At 41.7% G+C, this 13035-nt stretch overlaps 1 long non-coding RNA gene across 1 annotated transcript in view; it reads right to left on the reverse strand.

Annotated features, from left to right (window-relative positions):
* LOC118403364 overlaps positions 1 to 8150 on the reverse strand; it is a 31077-nt gene extending 22927 nt beyond the window's left edge. The window contains exons 1-2 of the long non-coding RNA XR_004829643.1: positions 7864 to 8150; positions 2563 to 2791 (exon numbers count right to left, since the gene is read on the reverse strand). This is a non-coding gene — a long non-coding RNA (uncharacterized LOC118403364). The remainder of the gene's footprint in view (positions 1 to 2562; positions 2792 to 7863) is intronic.
* Positions 8151 to 13035: the final 4885 nt, after the last annotated feature.

The following is a 13035-nucleotide window of genomic DNA, read 5'->3' on the forward strand; positions in this document are numbered from 1 at the left end:
CACCCAGGCTATAGCTACTGAGGGAGAGTGCGTGCATTTTTTGGCGAAGCGCCAACACAATCGTTCCTGACGTGTACTCAACATGCCCGAAGCTTCCCGTCTTGCTCCCTTAGCTCTTTAATTCTTCAAATTAGCAACGGAAATTCCCGCAGCAAAGTCAGAGAACATTTTCTGCTTATTGATATTGACAGGCAACTTTTAGAGTAGACTTTGCGTTTTTACGATGAGGGAAGATATTGCATAAAACCCGGCGACAAACTACCCACTGAGTGCAGCCAGAATAAAATGTAATCCTAAAGTTGCAATGCAGGATAGAGTGTTGAAATACTATTTCGCTGGTTTTGTTACCTCTGTAAAAACAGAGGTATTGTATTCAGTTGGTGTGTGTGTGTGTTTTTTTCCATATCTTGTGCGTTTGTTGCTATATGAATATTGCAAGGGGGTATTGAAATTGTATCTCTCTGGCTCTTTTACCTCCGTATAAATGGAGGTATTGCATTCAGTTGGTGTGCTTGTTTTTTGTCGGTCTTGGTGTTCGTCTATCGTTTCGTAATAAATGCACGGAGAGTGTTGAAAGTCTATCTCTCTAGGCTTATTACCTCCGTAAAAACGAAGGTATCCTAATCAGATGCTGGGCGTCCTCGACTAACATACATAGACCAGCTTGCTCGTGATGTGGGGTTGCGGGTTGAGGACTTAGAGAACGCTATGGGGGACAGAGACATTTGGAAGGAGAGAGTGGACCTGGTCCGGGCAAGTAGCCCGCGACGATGACGATTCTAATCAGTTGCCTTTGTGTCTTTCTTTCTATGTGTGAGTCCGTAGTTACGTGAATATTGCAGTGGCAGTCTGTCAAGCCTGTAAGGCGGAAATGGTGTAGTACTAGTAGGATGCTCGTTGACCTTGTAGCTGACACAATATCCCCTTCTGTGGCTCTACGCGCGTTAGAGGTAATTTTACACCAAGTTTTTAACTTCCCCTAATGACTAATCTATGCCTGTTAGGATTCCAGCGCCTTTAGTTTGTCCATTATCGTATTTCTGTCACGTCCGTTTTAAACCAAAAGTCGTTAACCAAAGTCCTTGTCCGTACCGATCAACTCCTGTGTGCCCAATCCCAGTTCCCGAGTTGTTGTGAGTGGGCTATTTGCGTAGGCACTTGCTTGTAATAAAGGTAGCGCGCTATTTGCACTTTGCCATTCAAAAGTTGAGGAACACGGGCCAACAAATCTTTCCGGTGGGGCAATCTGTAAAATTTCACCACCTGAGCCTCTTGAAATGAAAGTTTTTCTTGGATGTTTCTTTAAGGAAAAGTAGGAATGTCTTACACGAATAAGTGTTAACTTAAGAACAGTGTATATGCTGTTTTCGGGCTAAAGTTACACTGAAAACAACTTATAAGTTTAAGTCTTTTCATTTTTTTTTTCAAAGAAAGTTCACTCGTTTGCTTGTAATGGCCTACTTGTACTTGATTGCATATAGAGACCGCATCGACATGCTAATGGCAAAGAAAAAATGGACGTCGGTGGTTTTCGGCGACATTATCTTATCAACCGCGCCGGGGGATTGGAAAATGAAGTCAGTCCTGTTATCAACAACACCAGACACACTTGTTGCACTGGGCAATAACTCTACTTGTCGCTTCATGGACTGGTATCTGTTCGACAGTGAGGTAACTGTCATCTATTTAGTTGAGACATGGCTGTAATCTGGCGGGAACGCACTATAGTCTCATCACACGGACTAATCGCAACGCAGGAATTCGATATCTTCTGAGTAAGGTGCGTTATCAGAAGTTCTATCTGCTTTTACAGTTATCATTATTTCCCTACGCGTATGTATCCAGGCCGTCTGTCTGACATGATAAGTCTGGAATAGAACCATCAATTCATGCCGCGACGTTCCCTTTACATCTGCCTAGTGCGAATCATGCGACTTATCGCGAATATGTTGCTGGCTTTAGCCTGAAGGAATGAATAGAGTAGAGGCGGGTTTGCGCATGAAGTACGTTATCTTTCTTATACACACATGTATGTCATGTATATTTCTGTCTTCTGCTAAGAACGCATAGCTGCTACGGGTCTATCCTGACTAAATCAAGCCTTTAGTAGCCCTCTACTGGTGTGATGTGAAAGAACAAAAACTAAAAATCTATTGTTGCTAGGGGTGGGTACCAGTACAGAAAGTTTAGGTACAGGTCTGGTTCAGGTCAAAATGGTCAGGTCCAGGTCCGGACCTGAACCTGATTGTCTAGGGAAAACCGTGAATAGGCCGGCAATGCTCACAACAATGGTCCAATTTTATACAAAAGAATCTGTTTGGTGGAGTATCCGACTCCCACTGGCGTTTTGAAACCGTCCTACCTTCGTGTAAACAAGGCTATCTGACTGCCTCTGTACGTTTGATTATTATGAGTATAGAAACTTGGTACAAATGACTGTAGCATACACACAGAGACACACACGTGCACAGACACACACACACGCGCGCGCGCGCGCGCACGCACGCACCCTTAATACGACGTGCACATTTTACAAGTAGTTTTGTAACAAAGAAAGCTTACCAAGTCATTGTCTCATGGTCCGCGATGGAGAAGCCACGTTGTCTCCTGGGACCTGGGTGTGAAGTGGGAGGTCCTAGCGAGCAGCTGGCTCAGTCTTCAGCCGAACAGGTGCCTGGGTCAGGCAGACGTGCAGCTGCTTCCTGACGGGGTGCCCTCGTCCCTGCTCCGCGGAGCTCGTGCGGACAGCTGTGCCGCCATGTTTGGACACAATCCTCACCCTTTCTGTCGTCTGCAAGTAAAACAAAGAAGAGTCTGGTCAGAATATCAGCCATTTCTCAACAGAAATGGGCGAATGGTGAAAATTTGTGGGATGAAATGGACAGGATGTCATTGGAAGGTAAAAAAAAATATGTACGGACACATTCCTCATCCATTCTGTCGCCTGCAAATCAAACAGAAAAGTCCGTTTGGTCAGAATACCCACCATTTCTCAACAAAAATGAGCCAGAGCTCTGAAAATGGGCGAAGGGTAAAAATTTGTGGGCAGAAACAGGCGGGATGCCCTTGGAAAAATAGAAGGTACAAAAATATGTACGGACACATCCCTCATCCATTCTGTCGTCTGCAAGTAAAACAGAGAAAACCGTCTGGTCAGAAAAGCCGCCATTTCTCAACAGAAATGGGCGAAGGTTGAAAGTTTGTGGGCAGAAAAGGGCGGGATGCAATTAGAAGGCAAAAAATATGTTTCACCACTTCCCTCATCCATTCTGTCATCTGCGAGTCAAACAGAGAATTTCGTCTGGTCAGAAAATCAGCCATTTCTCAACAGGAATGGACAAAGGGCGCGAATGGGCGGCATGTCCTTGGAGGTAAAAAAGATATGTACGGACACATCCCTCATCCATTCTGTCGTCTGCAAATAAAACAGAGAAGGCAGCCTGGTCAGAATACACGCCATTTCTCAACAGAAATGGGCGAAGGGTGAAAATTTGTGGGCTTGAAATAGTAGAATAGGCGGGATGTCCTTGGAATGTAAAAAAAATATGCACGGACACATCCCTCATCCTGTCGTCTGCGAGTAAAACAGAGAAGACCGTCTGGTCAGAATACCCTCCATTTCTCATCAGAAATGGGCGTTGGGTGAAAATTTGTGGGTAGAAATAGGCGGGATGCCCTTGGAAGGTAAAAAAAGACGTACGATCTGAGGTAAATGTGGTGGAAAATGGCCCCATTTATCGTGGAAACGTGTCTAGAACATGATTGAAATAGCAGAACGCGTACCTAATGGTAGACTTGAGCGTGGGTTATATTGCAATAAAGGTGGAAGCAATCAGAACACTTTGAAAGTTATGATGCACTGGGCGCCTTTTAGAACTCGTTTTTTCTTCCTTATATTGCATTCATAATCACCCTATCATGTTGGCAATTTGGTTTGCTAAATCATGAATTGTGACACAGATAGACAGCTGTCAATTTTGTTTGACAGATGACATGGGTATCAGATGTTCTTATATTTTACAACCTTGTAATCTCCTTGGCCTGAATTTCCCCTCAGTGTTTCGTCTAAGTTGACAAGATTGGCTCAACTGATGCCGTTATTTTGCACCGTCTTTGTAACGGTTATGACATTCATCCCAGCCAATCAGATAGACCGTTTCCAATTTGAATTTTGATGTTCTCGACCCGGCCGAATGCTCTCTCGCACAAGTATGAGTCCGTCGAGCGAGGCCACTTAGGATTATTGAATTGGAAAAACGCATGCAGGTTGGGACTTTCCACGCGCGGAATACGTTGCGAGCAATTCTACCATAGCTTTTCCCGCTTTTCCCATTGCGCTGGCCAATACCGTTAATTGGACTGCCCAGATCACGTAACGTGCCGCGCATATCGATACTTCGATTCGAGTGGACTAGTGTATATGCAGTGTTTTGTAATTGAGTGCGAACGAGGATTCTCAAGTTTTTAACGACTTCATGTTTATTCAGTTGAAGATGGTGTAAGTGAGAACGGGCCTCTGTCTGTCTATAATTTGATACTCATAGACAGCTGAGTGCCAAAATTTCTATATCATGAAACGTATTAGTGTCTTAAATAAAAATGACATTACGACAGTTTAAGTAACATTTTGCGGTCATCTCATCTGACTCTCATTAAGTTTGCGACAGTCCTATCACATTTTACGAGCACTTCGAAACAACATAGAACTACCAACAAAGAAAGCACTCACACTGTTTGAAATGAACTCATATCATAAACAGGAAAGTTACGGTCTCCAATTTGAAAGACTACTAGTGTAAAAGCTACCTCTTTATTTATGGGCAGGCCCCGCAGTGCTGTCGTTTTGAATTTAACAGGCTACTTGTTACAGTCTGTCCGTATTTTCAAAGGAGGGCGGACCTTGGAAACTCCTACACGACTAGAGCGTATGTCTGCCGTCAATTCTCGAAGGGCCCGTAAAGAAACTTTAAAGTCTGTGCGAGGAAGAGGTAGTTTGTCATTTTGGACGTCTGCCGCGATGAGCCAAAAGACGAACGGTCACAAGTCACGCCGCAAAGGGCTCTCAGAAAAATATCACCCATTTTGATTTCATAAATCATATACGCGTGGAATGCTGTATGCACGGTTGGGTTTTTAACGTAGGGTAGCACAGTAAAACATACCATGTTCGCGGGGATTTAATTTCGCGATGGGACTGAGAAAATGAAGTGTTCGCGGTGGTAGTAAGTTTGCTGTTGAAACAAGGGTTTGATAGGTGGGTAGAAGTTTCGCGGTGATTTTAACTTCGCGATGCAGATGGCACCATGAAAATTGCAAGTCTAAAACAAACGCCGCTAAAATTTCCCCTTTTACAGTAGTACTGTGTTCTGTGTTTCTGTTGGTCCAAAATCCATCATATTTTCAGAATTATGCCATAGTAACACGATTGCTTTAACGTTAGTAAGGCCACGTTTGAGGCTACAAAAAAAGATAAGAGTTACTGAATCATCACTGAATTATTATCTTTGTAGTCAGTTTTGATAAATACATGATTGATAACTATTCACATTAAACTGGTCGGTAAACCGTGTGTTCACATTGCATGACATCAAAACGAGCGGGAACGTGGGCGAAGAGAAAATTGGAAAACTGGTCAGGCGTCACAAAATAGGCAATATGTGCGCCTATCTCCTTCATATGACTTTCAACAGTCAATTCGTTCAATCCTCCAAAATTCCACCTCATTTTTGTGCAGAATTCCAAAGAGATTTTCCAAAAATAAAACAAACTTGAAATACAGGAATCAAAACCTTGTTACTAAAACTAAAGACATGCTCTGTTCGTGAGGCTTTTCCTATCTACTATTCCAATTTAGGGACGTTCCGTTCAGATGATCATATGGTGGTGATGAGAAGGGGAGATTCATTAATTAGCCAAAATGAATATGCAGAACGTCTGGGATTGCAAAATAAAAAAGTAGACACTTGCTAAAGTGGGCAGAGAAACTGTAGACGACATTGACTGACCAAAAAGATAAGGAAACTAGACAAGTCTTTGAAGTATGGTGACTATTAAGCAGTGGAAATTTCCAAATTTAGTGTCTATTTATCTTTCATTACTACAACATAGTTAGCCGAATGACATTTCAATTTTCTATATCAGTATGCCATGGTTTATGCTACGAATGGGTGGAGGGGGATTTAGACATTAAAAAAATCTTTGGCGATTTTCGATTTGCTTTTCAACGCCTTTTTTGTGCATTTTTATCGGGTTTTCTATTATGTGATCAGGTTCTCTTTTGGCTGAAAGAAACCCTGACTAAATAGAAAACCCTATAAAAACGCCTAAAAACACATCCAAAACACACCCAAGCCTAACCTCTGCTTGGAGAGAACAATTTTCGCACTACACGGCACTTACTCCTTTGCACATTTCCTGCCAGAAATTCATCCGCCACTTATATTTCCGCACCTGCTGGGTTTATTAAAGAAAAAGATGGAAATACGCGTTCTAGTGGATTCATCTTCCTCCAGGGACCCCGAACGGTCGGGCATTTTCCATATGAATAATTCTACATCATGGCTTTAATGAAAATATCATCATAAAGTGGTTGTTACCGTCTGAGGGCGTACGCATGACAAAAGGAGGTACGCGTGTGGTGATAGCTAATAGCTTCAATCACTCTAGTCGTCAAATTTCCTATTTAGGTTTCTTCTTACGTCACATTCAATCTATTGTGGTCAGTTGGCGCAAAATTGAATATCCTGGAACAAAGCCGTTTATATGATGGTAAAAAGAGAGCAAGAGGGGCCCTTCGAAAGAGAAAAATTAGGAAATTTTGAGGACACTTGCGTCGGGTTGTTTACATTTGGCCCCGGCTTGTCAAGATGAGCCGGCCCGGGAATTGACGCACACAGGTGCGAGTACGGCCTCCGCTTGCCACTCGTAATTTTTTTTCCCAAAGAAACCGGCAGCGCTGACAATTTTCAAAAATATATTCATCTATCCTCAAAACCATTTTCTACATGTACAATTCCATCACAATGATCGCCCCTTGCTTGTTATACATGTATTTGGGGTGTACATGTATTTTTGACACAATTTGTGGACGAATAAGGGAGTTCAACGTACGAGAGGAAATTGCGTTTTGCCGTAGGACTTTCCGATATGATCTCTCGGGTCAAAACAAGCTATGAGGAATGGTAATTTCGCCGTAGCATTCTCAGTCCTCCAGGCTTTTTTCAGGGAACTGTACGCAGACTAACCCGCTGTGCCTGATATGAGTCGTCCTAATCACCAAACCCATATACACGAGGGGGATAATGAAATTGCGCCAGTAGAAATCGCAGGATCAATATTTTTGCGGTCTTTGTAAGAATCAGTTATAATTGATACGTGCCGCAGCATTCTGACAAAGCCGATCTCCGCATTTGGTGAATATATAGAAGATTACGCATACATGTTCGGCGTAATACGGTTCATTATACGGATTAAACCTTATAATGGTGAATGCATAGGGAAATACGCGCTGGTATATGAGCCTTATTTAAAACCAAGACAGCTTCGGGCGTCTGCAACTATCAAGGGAGATCGAGATACTGCGCAATTGTATACGGGATGGAATAACGGCAAAATACGGCACGCAAGGAACCCAGAAAACCGTATACAGGGTAGTACTAGTACTAGTAGATATGTACAGTCATGTATATACTAACAGCATGTTGTCTGGTGCGGGCAATAATACGAACACGTATATAGATGTCATTGTATGCCTTATAGATTTTCTATTTCACCAGCTCGGTAGTATATTTACAAGTCTCTAGCCTTCAAAAATATTGCAATCAGCATATTCCACATGCAGCAAAATAAAACGTGGACACATACCTTAGACTCAGGAAGCTCTCTCTCTCTATCGGAATCCGGCAGCGTTGTGCTGTTTTTCCCTGTGACATCCGCGTGGTGTTTCGAACGATGCCATACTGGGGACGAGGCTTACCACAGCGACCGTTACAAACCGTCATTTATTTTAAATATTTGAAAATGGTTGGCGTGTGAGCGAGGTAGTTGTTCCCGGCTGTGCTCGGCTGCCCAAATGAACGTACCACCGGCGAGGGAGGCGTATTTATAACCGCGCACTGGGATGAGTATGGGGTGAAATGTGATACGTCTCCGTCCCCTCTCAGCTGTTCATCTGTGAATGACGGAACAGAGTGGGCATTTACATTTGGGCCGGTCCATGTTAAAACTACGTTTCACGTACACAAATCAGGCTGAATTTTTAACTAGTGTGTCCAAGGATTGGAATTTTTTGTTTGCAATTGTGTTTAGAATGGAGACTATAAAAGCAACATTTTCACAGTTTACGAGTAACGTAATTATTGCTTATCAGTACTACTTATGGAAAATTGCAGTATAAAAAAACTACGTCTCACGAAACTAGAGTCTAAGGATTGGAATATTTCTGTTGTAATTGTGTTTGAAATAAAGACTAGGAAAGCAACATTTTCAGAGTTTACGAGTATTGTGATTATTGCGTATTGAGTACTATTATGATATGCTTGATGGAAAATTGCAGTATAAAAAACTACGCTAGCTTCACGAACACGCAACTAAAATGTCTAAGGTTTGAAATATTTTTGTCACAATTGTGTGAAGACTAGAAAAACTTCATTTTCACAATTCACGAGAAACGCAATTGTGACATATAAATGATAAAAAGATAAATTATAAATGAAACGTTACTGTATATATAAACATGCATATGGAACAAAGAAGCGCCCTGGGGTAAATCCAATTAACGATTTGCCGAGAAATCGATTGTGACAATAAATCATGTCATTACGATAATTGTCTATTGGTAAGCGGGACCTGGCCGTCAGCTATGTCTGAACGTAATTAATAATATGTTTTCAAATATTGATATTTACTCGAAAATAAAGCACAAAAAGTAGCCTCTACCAGGCTTCACTAGTCGCTGGAAAAATAGTAGAAATTGGCCAAATAAGACAGGAAACACTAGACGTCATAAGACAAATGAGTTATTACAGTTGTAACAGTGGTGTTCAAATACCGCCTACCGTCCTTGCCCAACGGCTCTAGAGTTTCTGTGGCGACAGCGATAGCGGTCACGATTTGTAATCCGCCGCCCGTGGGTTCGATCACGGGTGTTGGCATGTTTTGTTGTTGTTGTTGTTGTTCTTACTCGCCCCTCTCAATTTCTACACAGCTTGGGACCTATTAAAGGTACTCCTCGGCCATCTAACTCCTTTGGTGTGTTTTCTGTAGTATGTGGCCAATTTCGTCTATTTTTCCTGCGACCTGTGGAGCCTGGTAGAGGCTACTTTTTGTGCATGTTTTATGAATGTATTGTGTATGTGTCAGTGTATGCGACCGGTGAAGTGAGGTGAGGTGAGGTGTATGTTTTGTGTACTATTTATTCCCAGTACAGGTTAAGGCTACACAAAGAGGGGAATGCGAAAAGACAGAAATAAAAACAGAAAAGTGGTACAAAAACACATGCGGTATTTTCACTACCCGATGCAAGGAGCTTTTTTGCCCGATGTCAATGCGTTTATTCGCCACTACCTTTCCACACTTCTTCACACTTGAATATTTGAGTCAAGGCACAACTGCTTGAAGAAATAAGGCTTTGCACAGGTAGCCGAATATGGAGATAGGTACTGAGAAGGGTGAAAACGCGTGAAATTGAACTGTGGCCTCTCACAGCAACGTTACAAAAAAGGACAAGATTCTGAAAATTCCCATGGTTCTCGAGTCTTCATGGGAGGGAGGGGGGGGGGGGGGAACTTCGCTTTGTCATAGAGAAAGATTGCAGAACTTCTAGCATCTGCTGTACACAACAGTCCTAGACTGCTAAATTTTCCTGTTAGGCTTGAGCACTTCTGCCTGAAGTGTGCCTATTTAAGCAACCCAACCAAGGACAATATGAGCAGGCTTCTTCTGTATAATGTCCTTGGCTCAACCATCTATATATAATGTCCTTGACCCACCTATGATTAGGAGACCTATCAGTTGTTGTTGTTGCTGTTGTTGTTCTTGTTCTTGTTTACACCATGAGGGTCTAGTTTGAGATGGTTACAAAAACTGAGCTGACCTTGATTTTGTATCGTTCATAAACATCAGAAATACGAAATATCGATGAAAATATGCGGAAACTACATATCCTTCACACAAAGATTTTGTTCTCGAGAACATTTTCAATTTTGGGGTCACCAAAAAGTCTTGACTTCTGGACCTTTAAAGTCACCTCGCGTATCCTGAATTCCCAATCGTTGTGAAACGCTTGGTGAAGCAAATTGTGATGTCGATCGCTGACACGGAACATTTTTTGTTCGCTAAAGAAGCTGAAAATTGAATATCGATTTCTTTATCAACGCGTGACAGGCTTCCAGTGTTCACTGTTGCGGTCTTTTGATACCAGGAGCTTGAGAAATGTGGCTGTATTTTATTAAGAGGTTTCGCGAGTATATTAGCATGAAAGCTCATCTGTGTTGATGTGGTACATATTGAAGATTTTCCACTGTCTTACAAGACCAACATTTGCTTACCTCGAATTTTCAGTCTCACTTGCGTCGACCTTCTTCGGGAGTGGAGAGGGGTAAAGGAGGCCATCTACATAAGGGCACACCAGCCGACACTTAACAGAGACGGGGGCCGATATCGTCTGCCAGGCATTTATGATTCGTTACTAGAATCACGTGTCTCAAAGTCACGTGATCAGAGTAACTGAATCATCACTCCTGAAGAAGGTCGACGCAGAGGTCGACGTAAGTGCGACTGAAAATTCGAGTTAAGCAAACTTTGGTGTTGTAAGACAGTGGAAAATCTTCAATAGGTTTCGCGATTCTACACGTACGTATGCATACGCAACGGAATGCATTGTGTGTGACGGTGGTAATGGCCCCTAGCTACTACTAACAGATCTTGTCTCAGCCATTGTTTAAATTTGCAGAACAATGTTCAGACGTCTTTTGTTTATGTCTCAGTGACCTTCACTTTTAACATATTACCCACAATGTATTTGCCTGTACGTGCGTACTTTGAATAGCGAACCCCCTTATTGAGCTTACTATATTTTTCCAAGGATGCATGTGTGCCATATGATATCGTATTGCGTATGTATGCAAATTATTCTGGACTTTCATGCAGGTTACATATTACTCATTTATATACCCTATAACAGCAACGTTAAGAAATCGCATAGTATCAAATTTTGGTCTGGGTGATTTTCAATGTAGTTTTTTTTTGTCCCGAAATGTTGAATCTCTACATCATTTTGTACCCCGACTAGCTCAGTCAGTCATTCGATGCTGCAATCGCGGTTTGAAGCGACCCCTAGCAGTTCATTTTCAAACAACAACAGCTAACGTTTGTCGTCATTCAGTGAGGCTCTATTTGAGCATTGTATCGCCCCATTCGGTCTGTATTGACCATGATAAAATACTAATTGATATCAACCCTACATCTTCGCGCGCCATGATTTAACAGTCCTATACGAGAATGACAGTCCCTGCCACATAGGATACATAGACTATTCATTAAATAAGTGTCTATCCTCACTGCTAAATTTAAACCTACTTTAAAAAATTTTCACTTTCAAGACTTACTGATTCTCCAAATTCTCCCCGAGACATTTCTAAATATTTTTCTCTTGAATATCTCATGAATCAAGTACAAACTTGCCTTTTTAGTATTCGCACAAAGTTTGCGGTGAACATTACCATATTAGGCGCTCTTCTCTCGTCCGTGGTTCCCCCCTCCCCAGGGAAATGTTATCGTCCGTTCCCATCATACCCCGAGGTTGATAAGGCCTAGGAAAGTTAATGTTGTGTTGCTGATCACAGCCATGAAAACTTTTTTAGTCGGTAGGTTGGAATTTTCTTCTTTTTCCTTACATTCTAGCCGTCGTGATCCAACAAAAACAGCTAAACAACTTAAAACTGCACGAAGGCACTGGTAGGTATAAAGGCAACCTAAGCAATATTAGAGCATTAAAAGTGGAAATAATCTGGATAAGGCAATATGTATCATATTGACATTTAATGCACCATTTTAGCACATTTTCATTATTTTTTTATAAATTGAGCCGTTAAAAACAGTGCAGAAAAAAGTTACACGAGGGTTCCTGATCAAGTCCTTATTTGAGGGGGGAGAGTGTCCAATAATAAGATATATCCTCGTGGGACTTGTCTCTGGGCCATTTTTAACGGCTTGAATTATGAAATAATGATGTAAATGTGGGAATACAGTGATGTAGAAGTCAATATTACACAAAGTACTTTATCCAGATGAATTCCACTTTTAACCCTGTAATGTTGCTTAGGTTGCCTATAACATCATATTGTAAATATAAAGATACACATTGAACAAGCACAAGTGTGTTTATAAACACATTTTATTTCTAACTTCCCCTATAAGAATCTGGAAAGAAAAGAAATACGGTACTTTAAAAAGTCATCAAAAATCGCCACAGTTCCCAAATGTTTACTGGCAAGAAAACTACAGACTACAATTTGCTAAAAGCCACTTTAAGCCACTTTAAGCGATTTTGGAACCCCTGGTGTGTGACCTTGGTACTGCAGCAGAACTTCGATTTTTTTTCGTATCTTTTCACCTGGGCATGGTATGGTCTTGATTGTTTGGTGTTAGATAGCTTGTGATGTAGGGAAAAAGTGATCTATGTTTGGGCCCCATAGAGGCTTGCGCTGGAACTGCAGGTTCAATGACTTTATATGAAATATAACGTTCTTGATTGAGACTTGACTTGACTTATGTCGGGTGTCGCTCCTCCCTGCCACCCGAGCCATTGTAGCAGCCCAGAAGACCCTGATTGAGAGCACTACAATGTAGCCTCTGACCAAAGGTTCTGTCCATTTTGCCCAAAGCAATTACAAATTGAAAATGAATTCGTCATAAATTTCCCTCATTAATTATGCAAACTATGTGCCAGTTTGCATAATTTGCACTTGATGATGTACAACTCTGTCTAAGCTACCTACATACCAAATAGCATCTAAATTTGTCCTTCCCTTGTCC

The sequence above is a fragment of the Branchiostoma floridae genome, chromosome 16 (genome assembly GCF_000003815.2).
Source record: "Branchiostoma floridae strain S238N-H82 chromosome 16, Bfl_VNyyK, whole genome shotgun sequence".
Taxonomy (NCBI): domain Eukaryota; kingdom Metazoa; phylum Chordata; class Leptocardii; order Amphioxiformes; family Branchiostomatidae; genus Branchiostoma; species Branchiostoma floridae.